General features: G+C 42.5%; 1 pseudogene; it reads right to left on the bottom strand.

Moving 5' to 3' along the window:
* The window catches only part of LOC133398152 (coatomer subunit beta'-like), a 101,646-nt pseudogene extending 82,099 nt beyond the window's left edge, over nt 1-19,547 (bottom strand).
* Between the last annotated feature and the right edge of the window lie 5,154 nt (nt 19,548-24,701).

Here is a 24,701-nt window from a genome sequence, read left to right as displayed (position 1 = left end):
GTTTGTAAAAATGTTACTAGTATCGTGTGAATGTGTAAAAGTATGAATCTATAAGACAGGATTGTAAGTGACAACTGGGTTTGGAAGCAGATGCAAAAATCCCCAAAGCTTGAGGATTACCAAAACCCAGACATTCATTGTCACCCTGTCATTTTGAATAAAGTCAGTATTTAGGTCACTCTAGGTGCAAATAAACTGACTTCCAAATTCACAAAATGGGAAAAAATAACAGTAAAACGGATCCAAAAGAACGCCTAACGTGTAAAGACTGGAAATATGTTCAACTCCAAAACCCTTCCAATATAAAACATTTCAACACGTGGGTAACCAAATACGGTTTCGCTGGCCAGCTAAATTCGCAAAAATTGGTTCAACTTCGAGACGAAATAAAATGTCGACACAAAAATAAAATATCAAAAATAGAAAAAGAGGGATATGACGACTTATTCTTCTGGCTAAACATGGTGTCGAAAAGAGAAAAAGGAAGTAAGAAAAAGACAGACTTAGGAAGTGAACAGAAAAGGCAGACAGGTAGGGATAAAGATATGTTGTTTCAAAGACAGGAAGATGCCGAGACAGGACCAGTGGTAAGAGTTAGCGAGAAAAAGATGGTTGAAGAAAGGTGTGAAAAGAATGAGGGAAAAAAGGCATCAGCACCCTCGTACCCGTTTCTGCCACCAAATGAACTTCCTCCAACTCATGAGTCAGAACCTCAACGAGTTTTACGATCAGGAGGGTCACAAATGAATTGGTCTAAAACTATGGGAGGAACATTGTCTCCCATTCCCAAAATAACAAATATAACCACAGACGAGGGAGACATGGATTTATATCCAATGATTGAGGTGGTAAATCCAAACTTACAAGAGGACCACAAATAAACTATTTTGGCCTATAGGACCTGGACTAATGAGGATGTGAAAAAGGCCGTAGCCGGCATCACACCCTACAAAGTTTGTTGAGGAAATGGAAAATCTTAGACAGTCCTATCATTTAAATGGAACAGAAACTCAACAAATTTGGATGACTGCAATGGGGTCTGATTGCCACTTTTGCCGAGGAGATTGGGACCCAAAACACCATGGTGTTGTAATGCCACATAATGACAGAGAATTACAACATCGAGTTAGGGCTTTAATAGAAAGAACCACAGCCAGGTTCCGCAAAAGGGCAAATTACACGGAAATTAGTAGGGTGAAACAAAAAGACGAGGAACCTTTTGAAGAGTATAGGGTTAGAATGACCGCTTGTTTTAAAGCAAACAGCGGCTTGAATGAGAATGCCAATCCCCAGGGCCCTTATCTACAACAATTAAAAAATGCCTTACATGCGAATTCTGGAGAACACATTAAAAGATGGGTAAATAAACATTGGATAAACCTAGCAACTGTCCTTCTGGAGGAATATGTTAATCATGCCCTCCACGCAGAGAGTGTTTGGACTAAAAAAAAAGAAGATAGATGTCTTCCTCAACGAAGGAGCAGAAATATACTACCAAGGCAGAGGGGGAGCAAATTTTAGAGGACGCGGCAGAGGCAGTGGGAGAGGAAGTTAGTTATGGTAGAGGTCGAGGCAGTTATGAAAATACAGGCTGTTGGTGCTGTGGAGAGAAAGGTCACATTGCACGTGACTGCCCTAAAAGAAATAAAAGAAAATACGGACAAAATACCGCATGACTAAGCCAGCCTGCTTCCCAATTTAACAAATCCTCTTGTGTAATCATTAAAGAGAATGAGGAAGTGGATTTCAATTTACAGGACATTCTGAGTTTGGACACTGAAAAACCTGAAATAACCTTGTTAGGAAATGGGAAAGAAAGTTTTGCGATACAGGAGCATGTAGGACTGCAAGTCGAGAAAAGATTCCAGGTTCCAAACTATCGGGACATAAGGCAATAGTTAGATCTGCAAATGGGCAATTTACTTTTGCCATGGAACTTGAGCCTGTGTGGATTAGAGACCAACAGGGGAGATCTTGTAGAATGCCCATCTTCGAAGTCCCGGAGTGCCCTGTGAATTTGTTGGGAAGAGATGGCTTATTCCAACGAGGACTTGTACTCATTCCATCATCAAATGGAAATATCGTAGTGAAACGAAAACATGAATTAAAAAGAGAGGACCTCTATGTGACACTGGAAAGCAGAGAAATCACATTCTATGACACAATCGATATCTCAGACAAACCACCGTTAAACATGGGAAAAGCCCTGTTGTCTGCAGCCTTGCAGCTTATAACGGAAGTAGAAGACAACAAAAAAGGTGATGAGGTGCATATAACTCTGTGGTACAAAAACACACCAGGGCAAGACCATGGATATAAGAAAAAGTTACGACATGCGACACCTGATAAAATTACTGTGGATTATCTGTACTCAGACAATGAAGCAAAAGTCGCGGCAGGAATTATTTTACCAGACAAATTAAAGGAACTGTGTCCCACACATTTCATTGTGCAAAGATTATGAGTCACAGTGGAAACATATGGGAACATTAGTAAAACAAGGACAGGAGACAGATGATTGGCAGCAAATAGAAATCAAACTGGAATACAGTGCATCAACTGGCCTAATTAGGAAGGCGATGTTTTGGACAATGTAGGGTGATGAAGGGAAACACATGCATCCTGTTTGATTAGACCAAATGATCCTCACTGAAAATGATGAGGAAATATTAAAACAAGTTAAAAAAAATGATGGTCAACAGGACCATTTTATGTAGGCCTTATTAAAGGGGCTTTACCAGTACAAATTAGACCCAAAACAGAATATAGACCAGGGATTCGTCAATATCCATTAAAACCAGATGCATGTGAAGGAATCAAACCAGGAATTGAAGCACTAATTCAGGCAGGAGAATAGTGGAGTGTCCAGAATCAGCATGTAACACACCCATTTTCCCTGTAAAAAAGGCCCCACCTTCAGTGGGTTGGAGAATTGTACAAGATTTACAGGCAGTAAATTCTGCAGTAATACAGAGAGCAGCATGCGTACCAGATCCACACACATTGTTAAATTAATTAAGACCAGACGCTACTGTGTTTGCAGTGGTGGACATAAGTAATGCCTTCTTTTCTGTACCAGTGGAAAAGAACAGTCAATTTTGGTTTGCATTCACATTTGAGGGCAAAAAATATACATTTACGAGATTTCCACAAGGTTACTGTGAAAGTCCAACCATTTATTCACAAGTAATGACAACAAGCATGTCAAAATTCACTCCCCCAGGAGGGAGCCAAATTTTACTAAATGTAGATGATGTTCTCCTGGCATCTCCAGATGGAGAGACATGCATCAAAGATTCATTGGCCTTACTGCATCATCTAGCAGAAGAGGGACATACAGTTAACAAAAATAATGGTGTAAAAGGCAAGTTAAATATCTAGGCCAAAATTTAAGTGTAGGAGGAAGGACTATATTAGAAGACAGGAAAGCTATAGTCTTAAAAGCCCCTAAACCACAGACAAAGAAACATATGATGTCATTTTTAGGTCTGACAAATTATTGTAGAGCATGGATTCCAAACTATGCAGAAATTGTTGCACCATTGTCAAAATTAATGTATGAAGACAACCTTAAAATGACATCACCTGTTCAATGGAATACAGAGGCAGAAACGGCCTCTGTGACATTAAACAATATTTGGTGTCCAGTACTCCGCTGGCCATTCCAAATTATAATAAACCGTTCATTCAAATGGTAGATTGTAAAAGCTATTACATGACTTCCGTACTTACACAACAATACGGTGATAAGCTAAGACCAATAGCTTATTTTTCGACTAAATTGGACAGTGTGACGTGTGCATTACCGCATTGTGTCAAGAGCAGTTGTGGCAGCCTCGATGGCAGTGGAGAGCAGTTCCACAATTGTGTTATTTCATCCATTAACTCTTAAAGTCCCACATACAGTGTCTGCTCTCCTATTGCAAACGAATATGGGGTTTTTATCACCTGCAAGACATTTATCTTGCATGACCATCTTGCTGTCACAACCACATTTGACTGTTGAGGGATGCACAACCTTAAATCCAGCCACACTAACACCCTGACCTGATGAAGGCACGCCGCATGATTGTCAGGAATTGGCTGAACAAACTGCTAAATGTAGAGATGATTTGAAAGATCAACCGTTAAGTGACGGACAGGTTCTATATGGAGATGGTTCTTCGAAAAAAGATGAACGAGGGAAGATAAAAACAGGATACGCGGTGGTAACTGATACTATTGTGCTAAAAGCTGAGTCACCACCGTCACATTACTCTGCCCAAGCTGCTGAATTAGTAGCATTAACCGAGGCATGCAAACTAATGATAAATAAAGATGTTACAATCTATACTGATAGCCAATATGCGTATTCCACAGTTCACGTGTTTGCGCAATATTGGGATAACAGAGGAATGATTACGTCAACAGGGAAGCCAGTAACACATGCTGAATTACTTTAACAATTATTACACGCAGTGCAACATCCACAAAGTGGCAATTTGTAAATGTGTTGCACATACATCTGGCACTGACAAGGTTTCTAAAGGAAACGCATTTGCTGACAAAACCGCGAAAGAAGCAGCCTATAAACCATTTTTAGGTTTAAAAAAACAAATTGAACAACAAACCTTAGATGACCAAACACTAAAAGACATGCAACAACAAAGTCCACAACAAGAACACAATTATTGGGAAAAACAAGGTGCAAAACTACAAAATGAAATTTACATTAGCACAGAAGGGAAACAAATACTTCAAAGAACCTATTCAAATGGGCTGCTATATTGAGCCATGGTGTGTCACATGTCTCAACCGGAGGGATGGTGGCACAGATACATCGACACTTTACAACCTATGGTTTCAATTTATATTAAAATAATTATTGTAGAGCATGCATGACCTGTGCACGACATAATCCGCAAGGGCAATTGCGACCTACTAGAAGTAAATTCCCAGTGCCTACATACCATTTCCAACGCATTCACATGGATTACATAGAATTAGGTCAAAGTGAGGGAAAGAAGTACTGTTTGGTTATCATAGATGCGTTTTCAAAATGGATCGAATTATTCCCAACAAAATCCCCTGATGCTCTGACGGTGGCAAAAGCACTATGTAAAGACATCATTCCAAGATATGGCATATCTGAAACCATTTACAGCGATAATGGGACTCATTTTGTAAATCAAATAATCAATAAAATAGGAACGATGTTCCACATGAATTTGAAAAACCATTGTGCTTACCACCCTCAGAGTGCAGGTCTAGTGGAAAGAATGAATGGGACGATAAAAAATAGACTGAAAAAATGTTTGGAAGAGACAGGAAGGTCATGGACACAGTGTCTTGACCTCGTTAAAATGTACATCAACATTACAAGCACCACAGGTTTAACACCTTACGAAACATTGTTTGGAAGACGTTATAGACTTCCGTTGTTTAAAAAAAAATGGGAACTCGATGACGAAACAAACTTACATGAGAAAGTTGTTAGAGAAACAAAATGATTTAAAAGTATCTGCTGAAAGTAAACATGTTTCCCAGCAGGAAACCAAGTTGGTTGGACCAGGAGACTGGGTCCTAATTCGAAGCATCAAAAAGAAGCACTGGCATTCACCAAAGTGGGAAGGACCGTATCAAGTGTTATTGACAAATCCAACAACCCTAAAAATAGCAGAAAGAAATACGTGGGTTCATTTAACACACTGTAAAAGAGTCATTTCAGCTGAGTACTCAAATAGGGAAGGTGAGCAAAAGTCTGATAACGGAGCGGGAGCAGATGTGTAGATTCTGAAAACGCTTGCTGGTCAGTGAAGAAAAAATACACCAACCCGTTTAGTGAGAACTCAGCAGGATGGCACACCCACGTTGGTTACGAGATTCGATAAGCTGTTACGCAGCAACTTTGGCTACTATAGTGTTGGTTTTGTTTATGTGGTACATGGGACGTCCCACCCTAAATGATACAACGCATTTTTTAGATAGGAAATCACCTACCAACTGGACCAATATGACCAACCCAATAAAAAAAAAAGGAGTACAGTTGATGATCAGAACTGTGGGAATAGCTTCCAAATGCGGCAAAACAGGTTAATATTTTGTGCCCCCCGAAATCAAGATACTTTAATCATAATTCCATATGCGCCTCTCACCAATGATGCTCAAGAGAATGGGCAGAATTGGGGAGACAGCTGGTAGGTGATTTTCTATCTAAAAAATTGGTTGTATCATTTAGGGTGGGACGTCCCATGTACCACAAACAAAACCAACACCATCGTAGCCAAAGTTGTTACGTAGCAACTTTGGTAACTATGTTGTTGGTTTTGTTTATGTAATACATGGCATAGGACGTCCCACCCTAAATGATACAAAAACATTTTTAAATAGAAAATCACCTACCAGCTGGACCAATATGACGAACCCAATAATGGAAAGTTTTGAATCATTAACTCGTATCAAAAGGAGTACAGCTGATGATTAGAACTGTGGGCATGGCCTCCAAACGCGGCAAACCGGTTTAATATTTTGTGGCCCCCAAAATCGAACTGCCTTAATCATCATTCCATATGCGGCTCTCACCAATGATGCTCAAGAGAATGGGCAGAATTGGGGATTTGGATATGACTGGTATGCAACAAAAGGCTTTGGATGGGAACACCTCATTGGTGAAACAGGTTATGATTGGTCCAGTTGGTCACAAAAAACAGCAAAAGAACATAGAAAGAAGTTTAACATAAGCAAAACGGCCCATCGTTTAATATTGAAATACAAATCAAGTCACCCAGTGTGTTTGATGATGAGCTTGTCGGCATATTCTGGCGGAAGAGATCCCCAATTCCGAGTAGCATTGTGTTTTAAGGGAACTGTGTTAAACCAGAAATGCCATTGAGAACTTCAAAGAAAGGTGGACATATTTTAATGGTTAACAACATAACTACTGATGATTGGTTCCTTGTCACAGGAGTTTCAGGACAAAATAACAATTGGTTACTTTTGGTGGAACAAACAGCAATTGTAACGAGAAAAGATTGTGCGGTTTGCATGGGTCCCAAGGCCTTTGTTGCTCATAGTTCCGGCACAATTATCACAAGATTGTATTATTCTATTAATGAATGCTACCTTACCAACTGAGAGGTTTAAATCATGGGATCCTATATATCCCGTCACAAAAGCAGATAAACACAAACCAATGTTTTCTACTTTAGTAGCACCGAATAATTTTACTTGTATAAACATGATGAGTAAAGGCAAAAAATTAGGACCACTGAACGACACACAGTGTAAAGTAACCTTAAAAGTCGGACCAAAGTTTATGCCAGTATCACGGAGCGACATCTGGTGGTGGTGTGGAGATGATAGACTGTTTGATAGATTACCTAAAGATATATCTGGATCGTGCGCTATTATCACTTTGATATTGCATGTGTCAGTATGCCCGATGCCTGTTCAAGATTGAATGGAAAAAGCACCAATGTTGTTGTCCAATCTAGAACATAGACAAAAAAGAGATTTGTCCTGGCAGGGGCAAAATAATCCAACATACATCGACACCATAGGTGTTCCTCGTGGGGTTCCTAATCAATACAAATTAGCTGACCAAGTTGCAGGAGGATTTCCATCCATCCATCCATTTTCTGAGCCGCTTCTCCTCACTAGGGTCGCGGGCGTGCTGGAGCCTATCCCAGCTGTCATCGGGCAGGAGGCGGGGTACACCCTGAACTGGTTGCCAGCCAATCGCAGGGCACATAGGAACAAACAACCATTCGCACTCACAGTCATTCCTACGGGCAATTTTGAGTCTCCAATTCATGCATGTTTTTGGGATGTGGGAGGAAACCAGAGTGCCCAGAGAAAACCCACGCAGGCAACCCACGGGGAGAACGTGCAAACTCCACACAGGCGGGGCCGGGGATTGAACCCGGGTCCTCAGAACTGTGAGGCTGACGCTCTAACCAGTCGGTCACCGTGCCGCCTGCAGGAGGATTTGAGTCCTTCATATGCTGGTGGTGTATAATTAATAAAAATGTTGATAGGATAAACTATATCCACTTTAATGTACAGAGATTAGGAAATTGGACTCAGAGTGGATTGGAAGCTGTGCATGAGCAGCTCAAGGCTGCCTCTTTAATGACGTTCCAGAACCACCTAGCTGTCGACATGCTCCTCGCAAGAGAGGGAGGTGTTTGCGGTATGTTTGGAGAACAATGTTGTACCTACATTCCAAACAATACTGCTTCAGATGGCAGCTTGACCAGAGCCATCGATGGTCTACGGACCCTCAATCACAAGATGAAGAACCACTCTGGTGTAGACACCTCCTTGTGGGACAGCTGGTTGGATGTTTTTGGTAAATACAAAACCCTAATTTCACCAATATTGATATCAATTGCTGTTTTTGCAGCCATTCTGACATTGTGTGGATGTTGTTGTATCCTATGCATTCGGGCTTTAATCAGTAAATTAATCACCACAGCAATTACCCCCGTGGAGAACCGTATGGAGCAGATGTATCCTTTCCTGGTTGTTGATAATGACGATGATGATGATTTTGCTATAACTGATTTGTTTCCTGATCCAGATGATTACGATGTTTAAACTACAACATTCATGTATGACAAGTTTACTCTGAGTGTAAATGTATTTGTTTCATAAAAATGATTCTACAGTTAAAAATCGAAATGAAGTAACTGTAAGATGATGTGAGAATTTGTGCAAATACATGATAAACAGGAGGGAAATGTTAGATATATTGTAGAAGTTATCATTTATTTGCTTAGCTTGCATTCGTATTATGGACAATTTTGAGAAAGGAAGATGTCTCGCCTTCAAGAAGATGACTCAGCAGGAATCATCCGATAGAAGGGCGCCTTGACCAAAGACGTGGCCGGGGACGTGGCAGGTGTTGGTCTTATGTCTTCACCTTGAAACCCTCCCCTTAGTGTGTTGTGTCTTGTAGCTTAGTACATTATGTCTTGTAAAACCTCCCTATTTCAAATACATACAGGAGCGACAGGAGAGATTGTTTAGAGCGTGATGAGAGGCTGTAATCTGAACAATCTCCCATACGCCCTGAGCAAAATAAACCAGCGTCTTCATTCCTTTTGTGTCTATTTTTATAGGTGTTGGGTAAGATAGATCCAACAGAGTCCTATCGGGCCTTTTTGGCCTGTGGGACTCCTGAGGCAGCTGATGGGTACCGGCTGGCCAAGCGGCATGCAGCTTTGGTGGTCGCTGAAGCAAAAACTCCGGTATGGGAAGAGTTCGGTGAGGCCATGGAGAAAGACTTCAGGACGGCTTCGAGGAAATTCTGGTCCACCCTCCGGCGTCTCGGGCAGGGGAAGCTGTGCACCATCAAGACTGTGTTTAGTGGGGATGTGGCGCTGCTGACCTCGACTCGGGACGTTGTGAGTCGATTGGGAGAATACTTCGAAGACCTCCTCAATTCCACCGACACGCCTTCCCATGAGGAAGCAGAGTCTGGTTCTCTGAGGTGGGCTCTCCTATCTCTGGGGTGTAGGTCATCGAGGTCGTTAAAAAGCTCCTCGGTGGTAAGGCCTCGGGCTTGGATGAGATTCGCCCGGAGTTCCTAAAGGCTCTGGATGTTGTGGGGCTGTCCTGGTTGACACGCCTCTGCAAGATCGCGTGGACATCGGGTACATTGCCTCTGGATTGGTAGACTGGGGTGATGGTCCCCCTTTTTAAGAAGGGGGACCCGAGGGTGTGTTCCAACTACAGGGGGATCACACTCCTCAGCCTCCGTGGTAAGGTCTATTCAGGGGTGCTGGAGAGGAGGGTCCGTCGGGAAGTTGAATCTCAGGTTCAGGAGGAGCAGTGTGGTTTTCGTCCTGGCCATGGAACAGTGGACCAGCTCTACACCCTCGGCAGGGTCCACGAGGGTGCATGGGAGTTCGCCCAACAAGTCTACATGTGTTCTGTGGACTTGGAGAAGCCATTCGACCGTGTCCTTCGGGGAGTCCTGTGGGGGGTGCTTCGAGAGTATGCGGTACCGAACCCCCTGATACGGGCTCGTTTCCGGTGAGGGTTGAACTCCGCCAAGGCTGCCCTTTGTCACCGATTCTGTTCATAACTTTTATGGACCGAATTTCAAGGCGTAGAAGGGGTCCGGTATTATCATTGCATCTCTGCTTTTTGCAGATGTTGTGGTTCTGTTGGCTTCATCAAGCCATGATCTCCAACTCTCACTGGAGCAGTTCGCAGCAGAGTGTGAAGCGGCTGGGATGAGAATCAGCACCTCAAAATCTGAGACCGTGGTCCTCAGTCGGAAAAGGGTGGCATGCCCTCTCCCGATCGGGGATGAGATTCTGCCAAAAGTGGAGGAGTTGAAGTATCTTGGGGTCTTGTTCACGAGTGAGGGAAGAATGGAACGGGAGATCGACAGGCGGATCGGTGCACGGTCTGCAGTGATGCGGACTAAAAGCAGGAGCGAAGCCGAAAGGCGACACTCTCAACCACAGCTCGTGACCGAAAGAAGATCCCGGATACAAGCGGCCGAAATGAGTTTCCTCCGCAGGACTCTCCCTTAGAGATATTGTGAGAAGCTCGGTCATCCGGGAGGATCTCAGAGTAGAGCCACATCGAGAGGAGCCAGCTGAGGTGGCTGGGGCATCTGATTCGGATGCCTCCCGGATGCTTCCCTGGTGAGGTGTTCCGAGCATGTCCCCCCGGGAGGAGACCCCGGGGACAACCCAGGACACGCTGGAGAGACTACGTCCTTCGGCTGGCCTGGTAACGCCTCGGGATCCCCCCGGAAGAGCTGGATGAAGTGGCTGGGGAGAGGGAAGTCTGGCCATCCCTGCTAAAGCTACTGCCCCCCGCGACCCGACCTCGGATAAGCGGTAGAAAATTGATGGAAGGATGGATAAAATTTGTTTTGACTGCACGTTGGTCGACTGGTTAGCACATCTGCCTCACAGTTCTGGGGACCGGGGTTAAAATCCCGGCCCCGCCTGTGTGGAGTTTGCATGTTCCCCCCGTGCCTGCATGGCTTTTCTGTGGTACCACCTATTGGCTTTACTCCGGTTTCCTCCCACATTCCAAAAACATGCATGCTAGGTTCACCGAAGACTCTAAATTGCCCGTAGGTGCCAATGATTGTTTTTCTATGTGTACTGCAATTGGCTGGTGACTAGTTCAGGGTGTACCCCGCCTCCCGCCTGAAGATAGCTGGGATAGTCCAGCACGCCCGCGAACCTAGTGAGGAGAAGCGGTTAAAAAAAATTGATGAATTTATTTCTTCTTCAATGTTAAATTTCCTTTTCTGCGATCATTGTGCAGCTCTCAGAGGGGACTGGTACTACTTTTCTGGGAGAGCCATTGCAGTGAGCTTGGTACATGGAGGTCCACCACCAAACTTCCTTTTCCCAGTACTATTTAGTCTTTTGGTCAATGGTTCAGCAAATCCAAATGTCGAAGATATAGCTGACACCGAACTCATGGATAAAGTAAAAAAGGTAATTTGGTAGTTGTTACATCTTAAACTGCATTACAATTACTTTACATTTTAAAGTTCTCGTTTTCCAATTTGAAAGGTGAAGCGACCCACCTTTTACTTTGAATGCCACCACTGCTGAATTGGCAAGTGTTGACAGCAAAGCGCATTTCCCTTTTTACTTATTGCAACGTAAGGGAACAGTGCGCTGTTAGGAAAGCATTTTGTGAAACAAGGTTGTTTGGAAGCAGCACCTTTTATTCGTTAAATTCAATGACAGTTTTGCAGTAACATATTAATCCTAAAGGGAATATTTAAATTCTTGTTGAAAATTTGTGCACAGTATTTAAATTTTAAGGGTAGCGTTTAAAGGGCAACTTTCAGAGTTTTGAATGTCTTTGCCTTTCTCCCCGTCTGGAGAATTTTGGGTTAAAAAATAAAAACTCAAGGCTACATCACCCAGCCCTGTTGTCAAAATTTAATAAGACTTGTATGAAGCTGCCATAAGTCACTCTGCTTATCCTTGTGATGCTAGGTATCTGAAAGCACAACGCTTGATGACCTCGAGAAGTCAAATAAATCCTTTGCTCGACTACTTGGCCAATGCAGGATGTTTGAGGCCTATGCAGTCGATTACAGAAAAGGCTCTGCTGGTACATGACATTGTCATGTTTCAGGTCATTCACAGGGTTCAAGGCCCATTTCAGGGGTATGCAGTAATAGCTGTTGTACACTTTTCTCTCTCGGGTATGCCAGCACGGTTTAAGACGACTGTCACAAAATATAATGAAAGTCTATGAAACCAGCGGGTGATTTGACTTTGCACAAGAGTTGTGCTTTGTGCAATTGTTTGCAGATTTTTTGAAGGACTGAAAACTCTTGGGGTTCTTCAGCAAATTCAACAACATCCAGACGGCTTTCGTCCCCTGTTCTGCTTCGAGCCACACCAACTGACTGCTGACCAGATGGATGATCTTTTCAATATTGGTCTCTCCCCAGAAGGGAGCAACAAGAGAGCTGCTGAGGAGATGGTGGTTACTATCTAGATGCAGAAGGTTTGCTTTATTGGTCAAATACACACATTCATTCCACCCCCCTTATTGTGTGTGTGTGTGTGTATTTTATTTATTTTTAAGTACTTGAACTGACCGTTTTGTTCTAACAGAAGAAGAGGGGCCATCCAAACTTGAGAAAATCTTGGCCTTCACAACAGGAGCATCTGTGGTACCACCTATTGGCTTTACTCCAACTCCTTCTGTCCCGTTCCTTCATCAATGAGATGATGATGCTTTTTCGCTGTTCCCTCTTGCCAACACGTGCATTAATTGCATAAAGTTGCCATTATATGCCTCTTACGAACTGTTTAAGGAGAAGTTCGACTTTGCGTTAGGGAACACATATGGGTTTGGCCGAGCATGAACATGTTTTTCTCAAATGTGAACGCACATGCCTAAGAAATCTACAGAAGTAACAAAATTGTTTTAAGTATTTTTGTAACAAAAATAAGACAATTTTCATTAAGTTGACCTATAAACTCTTGAGAGGGCGAAAAAAAACAAAACCCTTGGTTTTCTTTAACAGATGTATAGTCAATGTTTAGTCACTGAACAAAGTACAGAAGTGAACAGAAAATATCTATTCCATGGTTACCATCATTTTTGAGTGGGTTCACTTGTTGAATCATGTTCATAGTAATGTCATCCATGTTTGTATTAATTTCTGGAATCACCACATTATTATTAGTTTGCAGTTCAGGTAATGGGCCTTCTTCATCAACGCCAAAGTAGTTATTAGCATCAAAGACACTGTTAATGGCTGGATGGATTCCTGCATTGTTAATAACACCTGCATGCCACCCCCTTGTGTAGAGAGGCCATGATTGTTCCATTGATTGATAAATTCAGTTGTTGCTCTTTCAATTCTTGGCTGACACACATAGTGCAGGCAAAATAGATGGAGTCCATTCAGCGAATCCAGTACCCCATGCTCCTCCATGAAGTTAAAGAGATTTATAAAGTGTCTGGGTACAACTCTATTGAGCTCTGCCCATCGTCTCTCAATCCTTTGGTTGTGGACTGATACACATGTAATAACACTGTTCAAACCTCTTTTCTCTAACATAAAACGGGCAATGTTAATATTTTCCATACCATGATCACATCTATCTATCTATCTATCTATCTATCTATCAATCTATCTATCTATCTATCTATCTATCTATCTATCTATCTATCTATCTATCTATCTATCTATCTATCTATCTATCTATCTATCTATCTATCTATCTATCTATCTATCTATCTATCTATCTATCTATCTATCTATCTATCTATCCATCTACCTATCTTAAAATAAATCTCCCACAAGTATGTATGCGAGCATTTGAGATGGAAATGTGAAAGGATTTGAGTATATTTTATGAATGGATTTGAGGATGGTATGTGAATAGATCTGACATGTTCATGTGAGTGTGTTTGAGGTGTATGTGTGCAAACATTTGAGGCGTGTATGTGAGCGTGTATTTATGAGTTGAAAAGTGGTTTCAAAATAAAATATGGCATTGACCAACAGCGATAACGTGCAATAGTAAGCCTAACTTAAGCAGTAGCGTTACAGAGCATTACACTGTATAGTACATACATATATATTTATAATGTATATATGTCGTATACTTGTTGATTATTGTGTTTCAATTACACTTTTTCTCATTGATTTAAAATGAGTGCTTTTAATGTGTAAGTGCTGTCGGATATGACGTAATGGTCGGCCAATCAGAAGCCGTGTCGTGTATGACGTAGTACAAGGCTGGCTCGTCTATCAAGAGTGAGACGCCATTATTCGGTCGCGGATTCTGGCGAATAAATGTGCCTTTCGGGCTAAAGCGCAGTGGACGTGTGTTTACTCCTGACTCAAGGCAGAGTTTCAACACCGCTGCATTACAATCTTTCGTTGCAGGCAGGATGGCCGGATAGTCGGGTTTAAACTCCCCTGCGCCGGTTTACCTCATGATGTGTCCAAAGGGAAATGAAGGAACCTGTGTTTTAAAATCTCCTATTACTCCCGTGGTTCCAAGCGTGCTCGTTTTCGTGAAAGAACTACGTTCACAACAATGTATAAAAACTAACCAATTTATTCCTGACAGAGGAGTTTATACATTTGCAGAGCTCTGGGTTCGTAACTATCTTATCCTTAGCAGATAAAGTCGTCGAACTCAAAACGATCTGATTCTACCCCAGACTTATACAATGTTGCAAACGGGCCAGTATGGAATCGCTGTCGTCTGATTGGTCCGTGGTCTAATCTGACGTCATCGTTGTTCTGCAGAATGATGACTATCTGATCTGGTTCCAGACGCCGCCTCCAGATGTCGCCTGCAGACTCCGGCCCACATTCCTGCATTCAATGTTTATAGTGGCTCCCAGCAGTTCTTTCTTCTTTGACATCTGTTTCAAATACCCCCTGATGGGGGGGGTTTCCTGCAATAAAACTCTTACCCCCTTATCTGATTATACTGTAATACACATCCTCTTCCAAACTCGTTAGACCCTGAAACTCTATATTATATTCTATTAGATATAGAATGACATATTAGAATATAAACTATTCTATATTCCCTTCAATCCCCCAAGTTGATCTTCTGATAATCAGAAGATCAACAACCCCTATACCTGCAGCCTATTTCACGACAATACTCAGCAAAACCTAATTTAAACACAGCAAATTGAAAAAAAAATTGTGAAGGGGATACAAAGGCGTCGATCAAGGCAGCGAGCGTGCTCATTGTCTCACCGTCCTCTTTCAGCGGCAGCTGCAGATCTTGGCAGAGGTCGCTACTGGTTTGCCCCACTCTCTCCACCGGGGGCCAGTTATATCATACAAGGTCAACAATACGGGATGTCAGTCCCTCGGGGTTACTGAGTGCATACTACCTCTTTCCAATTTGATCCTGTCCTTCCTCCGCCAATTTCTATTCTTCGTCGGCTCCCAGTATCCCGGGTTTGAATGGATAATCACCTGCTTGCAGCTGTAACACAAATCCACCTGCTTGTTCGCTTTGAACCTATGGTTCAAAATAGATTCTTGTAACTATACTCAGGGAGATCACCAGAGTCATGCTTATAACCTTTGTTGATCAGACATACAGGATGTACATATTTCCCCCTTTGTTAAATGACTAATTTAACACCCAAACACAGTATCCACACACAACACCATACACAAACGAGCAGGTCGTCTCCTTCGTCGGAGGGGCCCCTGACCAGACCTGCAAACAAACCCTTATATAAATTAATCACAACTCTGCAAAAGATACCCATGCCAAAGGGATGGACTACATTATTCCTGTATACATACTCCAGAGAAGGGACAAGTTGGCAATTGTCACCCAACCTTGATATTATTCCCCAACCAATTGTGAATTTGTCTCACAAAAGTGTTAATCTCAATAAACCAAGAATCACATAAAATCAGCGTTAAGTCAGCACACCAACATCCTGCAATACAACAATAACACTATCAAGCTCCATCCTCCTGGGCGTCCTGTAAAATAATGTTATTTCAACAAATCAGTCATTCAACAGTCTGTAGACCGTATTCTCTCGTCAGTCACACTGTCCTTGGTAACTAAAGGTCTATAGTCTCTTTCAGGTGAGCACATCCTTCATTACTCCTGTCAGCCAGCTCAGTAGTGCTCCATTTCTGCTTTTAATTAAGACGACACAAACATTAAACACAAAACATAAACAATTAACATGACAAGACAAGCGAGACTTCACAGACAATAACATTAACCTGGACCCAGGAGTGAATGTCCTCTCACATACACCACATAGACAAACCTGAACACAGCACACTTATTGGTTGAACCATAACACCTAAACCACTACAGACCAGGCTTCTATCCATTGCATTAATTAAACGATCCTATTGTAAATCTCCCTGGCCCTTGCAATACCATAAACTCGTAAAACTCACACACGCCCGTCGTAAAGCTGGCCCCCCCCAGCTGAGGACGCCTGTGTCCTGTCATAAATCATTTGGTGCCCATTCCCTGCGAATTTTAGAGCTCTGGGTCTCAGAAGGACATCCCAGATTATTCTGTTTGCTATTTCCTCAATAAGACTTAACTTGTATTTATTAATCTATATATGGTGCTATGACCTTTTTGCTCAAAAAGTAGTTCTCCGTTTGTCCACAAATTGTTGTAATCATCCTGACTTCGGAGACAGAATGCAAATAAATATACCTCCTCAAAATTTACTTGCCAGACAGATGGAAAAATCATCTTTGTCCTCCCTGCTCTTGTGCTAAATATGGGGAGACAATCAAACAGATTAATCCTCATACCGTATTAGTCAATCGTAGGGCACATACAAACAAACAACCATTCGCACTCACAGTCACACCTACAGGGAATTTAGAGTCTCCAATTGATCTACCATGCATGTTTTTGGGATGTGGGAGGACACCGGAGTGCCTGGAGAAAACCCACGCATGCATAGGAAGAACATGCAAACTCCACACAGGCAGGGTTGGGGATTGAACCCGGGTTCTCAGAACTGTGAGGATGACGCTCTCACCAGTCGGCCACTGTGCCGCCACTCTCGAAGCAATATATATCAAATCCCATTCACCAGCTCAGATAGCAGCGTTCACGTCATTTATTCAAACTCCGAAGCGTTTTCTAACACCAAAAACCTCCCGTACTGTTTTCCGGCTTTTATCCCAGGCACTCTTGCTTGATCACATCCGCCGGGCACACGTCTTAATTTATCTATTATTTAATTTATCTTCCAGAATATCATATGCATACCGATTTATACATACAATATGTATGCCTTACTTATTTAGTTAATAAATATAATGGGTACCCTTTGAAGCGCTTTATAAATTTTTACATATATAGTCATATAATTTTATTCATCGACGTTCTAAGGTTTACTTTACTTTATATTGTGTACACAATTTATAAAACGTATCGCACAGAATATTTATACCATTCACACTTAGTCCACGTTTTTTTTTTTGCAAAAGAGGCCTGCGCAGGACATGTTTGGGACAAGTAGAACCACTTGTCCGATCTGATTACTCGTGGAAACTCATACGTCGGGATATAATGGTTAACCAGCGCTTTGTCGACAGACGGCACGTTTTCTTTTGCACAAGGATAGCCTTTGGGCCATCCAGAAAAAAGTGTCGACAATCATTAATAAGTACCTTATGCTTTGGACTGGGACCACCAATGTCGGAATTGTCCATTACCACCACATCATTCGGGCATCGGCCCATCTCAGTGTGTTGCAATTCCCTCTTTGTTGTAGGGCAAACACTGAAATCTTGACATATATCACAAAAAACACAAAAATCTTTTACCTTACGCAGAAGATCAGGGTGCCACCAAAAGTGCAGGTTGTTCAGCATTGACACATAACTTTCATGTGTCAGGGCGTGTGCTTCCTCAACCATTAACCGAATGAACTTCCCTGCAGGTAACACCAGTCTCCTAGGTCCTCTTTTCGGGCCAAACCACAGCTGGTTCTTGTCATCATACTCAGCACCTGTCTTTTGCCACTTACGCTTGTCTTCATCTGGTGCCGCCTCGTGGAGGTCGCGCACCACATCAACTGTTACTGCAGGGAGAAAGTCAGTTAACTGATCCTGTTGAACAACATATTTTCCTTCAGCATCCATTTATTAGTCCTTTTTTCAGCACCACTAATAAATAGTAACACTCTGACTTTCAGATACCTCCAGTGGCCTGCAAATGGCCAGCAGTTCTGCAGCTTGAGCGGAGGGTTTCATAACCTCATTTATGGACCAAAGCGTTGGGATTTCAGAATTTGGGTTTCCGCGATATCTTCTACGGCCTCTTGTTTACAAGGATACTACGGCACGTTAACAAAAGCAGTCAGGTCTACCTCGAATGTTACCGGAGTCATGGATGCCATCTGCAGGCCACTCGGACCACAGTGAGTCCGGCAGCGAGTTCAACAGCTGTGCGGCGTCCTCATGGTCCGAGAGCTCTCTGCCATGGAATTGCACTAAAGTCACATGCTCCAACACCCCTCCGTCCGCCATGGTACCTTGAATACAAAAACATTCAGTACTAGGAGAGTACAACACATTGGGTATTTGATCTTGTGGCCAATCATTTGCCAAATGGCATTTTCTCACCATGGGTCCCAGTTCTCATGACCTAATGCTAGTGCAAGTGAAATGTGTGGAAAAGATGTCAAGCTCATCATAAACCAGTCACTCTGCTCTGTCGCCAAGGTGGAGGCAGCCGCCACACCTTGTTTTCCTATGTAAATACCGGTACCATTGAGCCTCCAATTTTCTTCCTGTATTGACTCAAAAGCTTCCCTAAAAACCAAAACGTCATTTTTATCATAAAACAGTGTGAGATGGAGGGGATCAATTGGAGGGCGATAGGGGGCAAGAGAGTCGATCCAGGGCTTCCACCGAAGGAAGGCCGAGTAGACGCCGCCTCCCTCCTTTGTTTCAGGTTTTAGTCGGGCCCAATATATCTCAGCAGTTGCTTCCGGAAGTTCATGTTGTATCATGTTCCATCCGGAGGACAACTTCTGTCCAAGGTTCATCATGGTCCCATCGGGGAACCGTATCGTCAGTCCATCCGGGCTACAAAGGATGGTAGCCCTGGTCTTGATAAGCAGATCTCTGCCCATCAGGTTCACTGGAGCCCCACTTTTCATGAGGACAAACTGATGTGCATGTGTCTGTCCAGCAATTTCAGTCTTTAATGGTGTTGTAATCGGCAGACTCATGGGCACCCCTGCAAAGCCCATTAAGGTTGTCGTCCTCCCTTAGCGGGGATAAGAGGCTCTGTCTTTCCTCCGTCCCCTTGCTCCGGGCTCATTGGGCATTCGGACCAGTCCTCATCGCAGTAGTACTGGCGAGACCACCTCTCCCTCATGAAGCTTTGTAGCCTCCTCTTTGAGGTGTGGCCTCTCCGGGTTCCACTGGAGGTCGCTGTTGAATCATTGGGTAAACAGTACATTGGCGATCGTCAGTGTCCATACTGACCACCATTGAAGAACGCTTGGTCCGTTGGAGGTCGACAAGGGCTTCCCCTGCCTCTGTTGGTGTACTCTGTCATGACTCCCGCCTCGTCTCCTCGTTGACCCCTTTATTTTTTATTTATTTATTTTTTAATGGCCACTTTACGGGCCTGGGCCAATTGTAGCTTCAAAAGTTGTTCCTGCATGTCCTTTACCTCATCTGATGATTTGTGTTGTCTGTCGACAAAAAGTTTCACATGGTGTGACACATGACAATTAAAGAAGCTATCTCCCCCTTTGATGAGGTCAGGGTCTTTAAAAGTTCAGTCCTAACTTCAACCGGCAAGGTGTCAAGTAAAGCTATTCTATAAATAACATTTGCCTCCCTTAAACGGGAGGGATGTGACCCAGTCTTATCTGTCCAAATACTTATGCAATTTTCGAAGTGAGAACTGGGATCCATGAGAGGTTTGAAGTCCGGAAGCTTCGGCACTGTTGGGGAAGAGGACAGGAACATGTCGCGGATGACTGCAAACACTATAGGAGCAAAAGGGGCAAATAAAATTTCAGGATCGACATTATTCAGACCCGACCGTGTCAAAATATCATCCGATTGGTGAACCAAAATGCTCATGCCGTCCATCAACCTCTTCAGCGCTTGAATCCACATTTCACCGCCAGCTGCCAGTCCGGGCAGTCGTTTCTGTAAAAACTAAAAATCTTTTAAAGACATTTTTTGGATATTTACCCACCTTTTTGGGTGTGGGCTTGTGCGGAATTGATAGGAGTTTTATTTCCCCTCGACAATTGGTCTGCCATTTGAGCAGCTCCCTTGACCGGCAATGCCGGTTAGAGTGACGTCACTGGAGCCGTTTTTGGGAAGGTCCATCAATTGTATTTAGCGGGGGAATTTGTCGCTCTTTTTTTCCACTGAACGGCTGCCATGGCAGGGCACACCAGACAAATCTCATGAATTTTTCTCCTCAATTTTTCATTCTCTTCTATTTTCTTATTCAAATCTCTTTTCTCTCTCCACCCTGCAGCATCCAACTTTTCCTTCCTCTTTTTTTCCCCTTTCAGAATAACCTCTCTGTTACGTGAAACAACTTACATTCATTACCTCTACACTCGACTGTCCAATTCACAATCCCGAGTTTTGGTGGCACACTCATCTTATTCTAAATCGGTTTTTGGGGGTCGGACCTGGTTGTAACCGCGTCCAATTTCAAGTCAGTCTACGACGGGACAAGTAGGTACCTTGTTACCCTACTCCCAGGATTTTCTCTGATCCTGGTCTGTCAGGTACCTTGTTACCCTGACTTCTAATTATGCAATTTTAACAACACAACGTCTTATTAACTATTGGCAACAAAACAACTGTACCACAAGTCTCCCAAATTTCGCCATTTCCAAAGTGCAGAATTCGTGATATAATCAAACAGGCTTCTGCTCATCTTTTTTATTTCGGTGCACCGGGGAGATTTGCAGTCCAACTGAATTCCTGTCCGCTCCTCTGTCTTTTTATCTAATGTTCTTCCAGGATCATGTCAGGGTCACCATTTGAAGGAACCTGTGTTTTAAAATCTCCTATTACTCCCGTGGTTCCAAGCGTGCTCGTTTTCGTGAAAGAACTACGTTCACAACAATGTATAAAAACCAACCAATTTATTCCTGACAGAGGAGTCTAAACATTTGCAGAGCTCTGGGTTCGTAACTAGCTCTGGGTTCGTAACAGATAAAGTAGTCGAACTCAAACTATCTGATTCTACCCCAGACTTATACAATGTTTCAAACGGGCCAGTATGGAATCGCTGTCGTCTTATTGGTCCGTGGTCTAATCTGACGTCATAGTTGTTCTGTCGAATGATGACCATCTGATCTGGTTCCAGACGTCGCCCCCAGATGTCGCCTGCAGACTCCGGCCCACATTCCTGCATTCAATGTTTATCGTGGCTCCCCGCAGTTCCTTCTTCTTTGACATCTGTTTCAAAAAACCCCTGATGGGGGTTTCCTGCAACAAAAATCCTACCCCCTGATCTGATTATACTGTTATACACATCCTCTTCCAAACTAGTTGGACCCTGAAACTCTATTTTATATTCTATTACATATAGAATTACATATAAGAATATAAAGTATTCCATATTCCCTTCAGAAAGAAGGAATTTAATTGTCGTTGTGAAACTCGTATCATAGCTATGCACTCCAGTCAGAGTCAAATGTTTCATGACTTTATTTAATATTGGTACCGCTCAATAAATTAGAATATCGTTGAAAAGTTTTTCTTCAGTACTCATAGTGATTAAACGCTGAAGTACTTTTCAGAGGGCAAATTCCAGCCTAATTTCTACATGAAAAATCACTATTTCTTGAATGAATTCACAATTTCGTTTGATGTTATATTTTAGTTTCTCAATATGGAGAATTTTTTTTGTTTGCTATGAGCTGCAATCATCAAAATAATACATATTTTAAATATGAAATACTTCACTCTGAGTGCGTGCAGTGTACAGTTCAGCTCTATAATTTCACTTTTTGAATTTAACTACCTAGTAAAAGATTGACACTATTCATGTGTGAGCATGATTGACATGAACTCGTGAATGCCAGTGATGTGTGTGAGAATGTGATTGACATGCTCGCGTGAACGCATTTGAGGAGTGTTGATGAGAGCAAGACGCGTGCGTATGAGAGCATTTGAGTCGTGTAAATGAGAGCATTTGAGAAGTGTAAATGAGAGCGTAAATGAGAGCATTTGAGTAGTGTAAATGAGAGCATTTGAGTAGTGTCAATGAGAGCATTTGAGTCGTGTCAATGAGAGCATTTGAGTAGTGGTAATGAGAGCATTTGAGTCGTGTAAATGAGAGCATTTGAGTAGTATCAATGAGAGCTTTTGAGTAGTGTTAATGAGAGCAAGACTTGTGCATATGAGAGTGTTTGAGTAGTCCTTATGAGAGCCTTTCAGTAGTTTGTGTGTGTGTGAAAGCTGGTCTGCAATTGATCTTCTTTGCACTCGCCTCGCATGTCGGACAGTGTTCTGGAAGGCGCAGCAGAGCCATTAATGGTAGAGCTAGTTTTTGTTTCCCTGTACCTTTACCCAGAACCCAATGAGGCGAGAAGTAACTTTAACTGTCTTCTTTGTGCTTATTTTGTGGAAACTTTGTGAAAGGAAATAGCGACTATTGATGCTATTTGTTAGCCTGTCCATGGCATTTTGCATTGTGTGCTGGCATTAAGCTAGCATAAACAATTGTTTTAAATACACAAAGTGTAATCCTCTTTGTTTAATGTTTAGTATGACAGTAAACATCAACTGAGAGTGGCATTCATTGCTTGAAGCCTCTTTTTTGGATGACTTGTTTGCTATTTGCCAACCTGCTTCTTATTGTGGAGTGAATTGATTTAAATTCACCGCCACCATACAGAGCTCATATCTCAAGTCTGCACTTGCAAATCAAAGCCAAATAATTGGCCTAATGATGACTTGCATCTTGATAAGCTTACACACAGAGCACCAACAACTGGAAAAAAAAAATCCTCTTTCTCCCGCCCCACACCACTTGGAATGTTTTCACAGGAAAAAAGCAACGGGTGAGAAATAAAGCAAGAGTGAATGTTGGCTATGAATGGATTACTAAGGTTAACGCTTTAGAAATCCTAGGACATGTTGTAGTTTGTCCGATACTAACTTTCAAGTTTAGGCTTTTCACATTTATCTACCAGATGGGTTACTTGTTTCCAATTTAAAGCATGTAGCAAAGTTAGCTTTTATTTTCTTTTTTTTAACTTTTTTCTTTTTACCCCGCTACTGGTCTGTTTTCTTTGAAGTACACACTCTGCCTCGTGCTGTAAACTAATTCAATAATATCCATCCATCCATTATCGGAGCCGCTTCTCACCACTAGGGTCGCGGGCGTGCTGGAGCCTATCCCAGCTGTCATCGGGCAGGAGGCGGGGTACACCCTGAACTGGTTGCCAGCCAATTGCAGGGCACATAGAAACAAACAACCATTCGCACTCACAGTCATGCCTTCGGGAAATTTAGAGTCTCCAATTAATGCATGTTTTTGGGATGTGGGAGGAAACCGGAGTGCCCGGAGAAAACCCACACAGGCACGGGGAGAATATGCAAACTCCACACAGGCCGGGCCGGGGATTGAACCCGGGTCCTCAGAACTGTGAGGCTGACGCTCTCACCAGTCGGCCACCGTGCCGCCGAATTCAATCATAAATAGTTAAAATTCATCTTGAAATATCCATCCATCCATCCATCCATCCATTTTCTGTGCCGCTTATCCTCACAAGGGTCACGGGAATCTTGAAATGTACATATATAAACTCGATTTGTTGTAATTATTTTTTTTAATCAAAATTGTACGAAAGAAGATTATATTTGTTAGATATATTTTAGTAGTTATCATTTATTTGCTTAGCTTGCATTAGTATTTTGCATTAGTAGCTTGCATTAGTATTTTGCATTAGTAGCTTGCATTAGTATTATGGACAATATTTAGATAGAAAGATGTCTCGCCTTCAAGAAGATGACTCAGCAACATTTGATGGAAGGGCGCCTTGACCAAGGACGTGATCGGATGTGGTCGGGGACGGGACAGGTGTCGTCTGGTCTTATGTTTTGTGTTGTGTCTTAATGCTTAGAACATTATGTCTTGTAGAACCCTCCTATTTTCAAATAAATGTAGGAGCGACGGGGGAGATTGTTTAGAGCGTGTTGAGAGGCTGTAACCTGAACAATCTCCCATGCGCCCTCCTCATGAGTAAAATGACCAACGTCTTCATTCCTTTTGTGTTTATTCATAATAATGTTTGGTGAGATAAATCCAACAGTATCGCAAAGTAGGTCAGATGTTTTCTTTTTGTGATTGATGAGATATTGTATAGATTAAGTTAATTAGAGACGAGCATCAGGTTTATGTGGGTTCCAGCTCATAAAGGAATAAAGGTGAATGTAAAAGATGATTAGTTTGCAAAACAAGCACTTAAACGAGAAGAACGGTTGGGAATATCTTTTGGGATTGGTGAAGGCAAGGCTGATGTGAAAAACATAATCAAAACAGAATGGCAAACAGTTTGGAATGGAGGTCACACAGGATAGCATTTGTCTCAAATTCAGCAGACGGTGGGGGGCATGAAAGCAGTGGGGAGAAACACAATCATAAGAAGATTAAGATGAGGACATACAGGGCTCAATGGGACAATGCATTTAATTGGGAAGCATTGTACGGGTTTGTGTG

The sequence above is a fragment of the Phycodurus eques genome, unplaced genomic scaffold, assembly GCF_024500275.1.
Source record: "Phycodurus eques isolate BA_2022a unplaced genomic scaffold, UOR_Pequ_1.1 contig_24, whole genome shotgun sequence".
NCBI lineage: Eukaryota > Metazoa > Chordata > Actinopteri > Syngnathiformes > Syngnathidae > Phycodurus > Phycodurus eques.
Note: the sequence above shows the minus strand (reverse complement) of the source record. Positions and strands in the feature narration are given on the sequence as shown.